The following is a 4,975-nucleotide window of genomic DNA, read 5'->3' as shown; positions in this document are numbered from 1 at the left end:
CAGGTCAGGCAGGGCAGGGGTAGGCAGGGGAAGGCAGGGCAGGCCGGGCAGGCAGGGTTTTGGGCTGGCTGTTTGGCAGGTGAGGGGGCTTGGAACCTCGGAGAGTGATTGTCTCCTAGGTGACGCTGGAATGCCCTGGTTGGGGCAGTGTCACCCTGGTTTGGGATCCCAGTGCAGGAGGCCGTCTCTGGCTGGGTGTGACTGGAGCTGTTATGGAGGATGGGTAGGTGCGGTGAGAGGAAGAAGAGGGGATTCTGGGTGTGGCTGTGGGTGGGGAGGGCGTGAAAACAGCTGGAGGCAGAAAGGAGGCCATTGGTGAGAGAGGGAAGCAACTCTCCCAGGGCACACAGCTAGGCTGGCTGAGGGGGCTTGGCTATATATCTGACACTGCGCTTGTCTGGGAGTGACTGCAGTGCTGGCTGGAGACGTGCCCCTGGGTCAACCTCGGAGTCTCCCCGCATGTTCATTCTCTGGATCCCACATGCCATGGCTCTGGCTGTACCTCCTGGAAGAGGTCAACCCACTGCAGGGGCTGCTGGGAGGGCAGGGTAAGCCCTCCTTTTGAATCTGAAATGCTGCAGAGTATGGTGGAAAGCGGCCGGCCTCGTGCTGGAGTGGGTGCCCATCCCTGCTCGCACATCCGGCCACCTACTTCTCTCTGGAATTCCCCCCCAGTCCTCAAAAACAAATAGTGGGCCTGGTTGGGTCATTCCTCTAGTCATGTGTGTGACCCCACTGCACCATTCAGAGCAGAGTCCTGACTCTGGGATTTCTGAGTTGGAAGGATGTGAACTGGAATTACTTGTGGACACATGTCATGGGGGTAGGTTCAGTTGCACATGACAAAAGTTCCAAATAAAAGTAGCTTAAACACACAAAGGTTTATTTGTTTTGAATGTAAAAGAAGTCTTATAATGGCTAGTTCAGATCTCATGTGAATCACTGAAGCCTTGAGACTCACCTCATGGCCCCAAATGGCTGCCAGAGCTCCAGCCATCATACCCATGTTTTAGGTAATAGAAAGCAGAAAAGGCAAGAAAGAGCAGAAGTGCTCCTTCCAGCTGAATCGGCTCCCTTTGGGCAACCTTCCCGGACAAGTACTACAGGATACTTCTGTTTACCTACCACACTTGCAAGGGAGTGTGAGAACTCCTTTATCATCTGGGCACTTTGCTGCCTCCAGTAAAACCAGGTTTCTGCCTACACCACAGGCTGTATTCCCTGCCATCCCCACATACAGTCATAGGGAGTAAAAGCAAGTTGAGAGGAGGGAGCTCATGACACAGGACAGGGAGAAAAGCCAAGTGGCTGGGAAGAGTGGGAAGGTGGGAACCTCAACCAAGAGTGTAGGGGAAGAGCCCAGCCTCGCTCCCTGACCTGGCAGGTTGCCATAGTTGGCCCCTTCTTCCTTAATCCAGGTTGAGCTGGGTCCTATTGCTTACAAAGGGAAGAGTGTACTGACCTTGGGTAAGGACTTAGCTCCTTTTATTATTTTTTTAAGAATTATTTAACTTTATTTTCATTTGACCATAGAGGGACAGAGAGAGAGAGAGACAGAGCGACACAGAGAGAGAGAGAGACAGAGCGACACAGAGAGAGAGAGAGACAGAGCGACACAGAGAGAGAGAGAGACAGAGCGACACAGAGAGAGAGAGAGACAGAGCGACACAGAGAGAGAGAGAGACAGAGCGACACAGAGAGAGAGAGAGACAGAGAGAGAAAGGGGAAGCGAGGAAACAAGCTGCCAGGCCCCAGACTCGAACCGTAGTGAGCCATGTGGGAGTCCAGCGCCCTTAACCTAGCCTCCTTTAAGCCTTGGTTTTTCCTTCTGAAAAATGGGGATCCTCTTGCCCACTAGGGGGCGCTGTGAGAAGGGCCGAATGTGCGCGCTCCGCCAGCTTCCGGGGACCTCTGCACAGAGCGCCTGGACCTGCCCTTCCTCGTCACCCGCTGCAGGGATTCAGCTATGTCGCTGAGGGCGACTTGGCCCTTACACCGGGGCGGACCCGGCTCAAGGGACTTTTCTGACACTGGAGTATTGGGTTGAAAATCGAAAGAGCCAAATGGAGAGCAGGGTGGAAAGAAAGCTGGAGAAATTCCTGGAGCACAGGCAGCTGCCCCCTCGCCGCGGAGGCCTGGCCACCGGCACTGGCAGCAAAGGCTAATCCCCCGTCTGGGTCTGACACGTGGGCGCGACCTTGGCGGTGTAGGGGTGCAGATAGCGGGGACTCCGTCTTCAGCGTGGTCAGTGCGCTAACCCTGCCCAGCTCGCTTTCTCCTCCTTGGCCCGTCCCTGTGACATTGCGAGGGGCTGGCCCCACCCGTTCTCCAAGCAGAGCCTCTGTCTCCTCCATTGCTGTCACAGCAGTGTCCCAGGGACGGATGTCGCTTCTAGCAACACAGATCGATTAGCTACAAACAACAGATCGATTAGCTCCCAGTTCTGTGGGCCAGGAGTCCAGCCCTGGCGGCTCCTCTGCTCTCCGCCCCAGGATGAAATCGGGGCTTGGGGGAGGGTTTCTTTCTGAAGACCTTGGGGAAGCATCTGCTGGAACCCATCCAGGCTGTGGGCCAGATTCCGCGGGGTTCAGGGCTGTCAGCCCGACGGTCTTGGGGTACAGGCTGCCGGGTTCCTCCTCGTGCGTTTCGTGTTCCCCAGCGCGAGTCAGGGCCTACTTCACAGCCCTCCAAGGTCCCTTGTGCCACTGGGCTTTGTCACATCTTTCTGCTGCTCCTACTTTCCTTTTCTGCTTTGCTATTATTAAACTTAATTAATTAATTAATTAACTCTAGAGGGTGTATGTATTCACCAGAAAGACAGGGAGAAGTGAAAGCACGCCCTCCCTATGGTCACACGGAGATCCCTTTTCCTCCATTTCCCCTCTTTCCAGGATGTTTGACACACAAGTACACATGCCCGATGTTTTTCCCAAGCTGCCCAGTCTGGGATTCATCCCCGGAGGCTGGCCATGTGGGATCCAGCTGCTTTAATCACCAAGCCATGGAGCTGGCCCTTTTTCTGCTTTTTAAAAAGTTTATTTCTCCCATGAGTGAGAGAGACAGAGAGAGAGCACCCCCAACTGGATCTTGATGCTGCAGCCTACCCCCAGCCTCAGCCACCTCCGGGTCACGGGCGCGAGTGTGCCCACGGTGCTCAGGGAGGTCTCCAGATGCAAATCTGGAGCATTCCACGTGGGCCATCCTTGAAGAGCAGCTCATATCACCAGGAGATTCCCTCTGGCCCGACCACGGCCCAGAGGACCCTCTGCTGGAACTGCTGGGAGGTGTCAGGCACTTCCTCCTGGGGCAGCCAAGGCTGAGGACTAGAAGAAACCAAGCAAAACCAGGAGGGAGACGGTTCTGGGGACTGTTCTTCAAGTAGCTGCTTCAGCCATGCTCTGAAGTCAGCATCTACCAATTTTGCTGAAAACCAATTCTCCAAAAGCCAGTTAACCAAAAATCAATAAAGAAACAGACTACGTCACTTATGAAATGGGAAACTTGACTAATAGATCAAATAAACCAAATTAAACAAAAACAGTTTTTTTTAGGACCAGCTGGTGACGTTGTGGTTAAGGCAGCTGGATCCCACATAGCCGACTGCACAGTTTGAGTCTTAAGTGCAGTGGCTTGAGAAGCAAGCTGTGTGTGTGTGTGTGTGTGTGTGTGTGTTGTGTATCCAGAATCCTGAGAAGAGGAAGAAGCAGAAGAAAAGGCAGTTACTTTCTTACTTTGCCCCTCTCTCTACCTCTCTCTTTCTGGAGAGTGTACCTGCTCTCTGGCAAATTAAAAAAAAAATTTAATTATAATGACATTTGTATCAATTTGTGTCAGGATGGCTATGGAAGTTTACTGCAAAATTATAGTTGACTGATTTTATCTCTGTAGCAGCATCTTAGGGAAGGTTCAGTTTGTTATAAGCTAAGGATCTAGAGTGATTTAGTTTTCCTATGAAAATATTTTATACTCAGAAAGTGTAAAGGATTTTCCTTCTACCAGTCAGGACATGCTAGGTTGTGCTGCAGTAACAAACTACCCCCCAATTCCAGCACCTTAAAATAATAGTTTTGCTCTGTTTTGTTCGTATCTATCGTAGGTCAAGCAGTCCTCACTGTGAGACTCAGGTTGATGGAGCAGCCATCGTCCAGGAAGCTGGTGTCACTGTGGCTGGGATAATGACAAAGAGTTCCAGGAGACTCATGCTGGCCTTTAAACGATCCAGCCCGCTCTCTTTGCACTCTTCTTGAGTCCTACCCACTCATGAGGGACCCAGGGAGTTAAACCTACCACAAGCTCAGAGAAGAGGGGACCAACAGTTGGCGAAATGGCTGTGTCACTGGACTCCCATGTAGTTGACCGCAGTTTGAGTCCCGGACCTGGTGGCTTAAACTCACACCAGGCATGTGTGCATGTGTGCCCAAGATCCTGAGAGGAGAATGGAGGAGAAGGGATTGCTATGTGGCCATCCCCTCTGGAGGGTGATTTTTCGCTGTCTCTCTGTCTCTCTCTGTCTTTTTGGCGAGTGCATGCACCCTATAGCAAAAAACTCTAAAAAAAAAAAAAAAGAAGAAGAAAGAAAGAAAAGAAAAGAAAGAAGTACTGGGTGAACAGACTGAAGCATTTCATATGGATATTGTCCATGTGCGTATTTTTCAACTTGTCCCATCATTTTAGCTTTACTAAATCTTTGTTATTTAGGATCATGTAACTGGTTTTTCATGCATCAGTTGAATCTTGAGTTAGTGTTCTTGCAATCAGAAATATATATCAAGAGTGAGGCCAGCCAGTGGCATGGTGATTAAGGAGGCTGGATTCCAACATGACTGACTGTGGTTCAAGTCCTGGATCTGGTGGTTTGCTTTCTCTCTCTCTCTCTGTCTCTGTCTCTGTCTCTGTCTTATCAAATTAAAAAATAAGAAAAAGAAATGAAAATAAATTAATAATTCTTTTTAAAAAGTTATTATGTAAACAGATC

Source organism: Tupaia chinensis, unplaced genomic scaffold (assembly GCF_000334495.1).
Source record: "Tupaia chinensis unplaced genomic scaffold, TupChi_1.0 Scaffold000575_1, whole genome shotgun sequence".
NCBI lineage: Eukaryota > Metazoa > Chordata > Mammalia > Scandentia > Tupaiidae > Tupaia > Tupaia belangeri.
The sequence above is the reverse complement of the archived record's forward strand: the minus strand, read 5'-3'. Positions refer to the sequence as shown.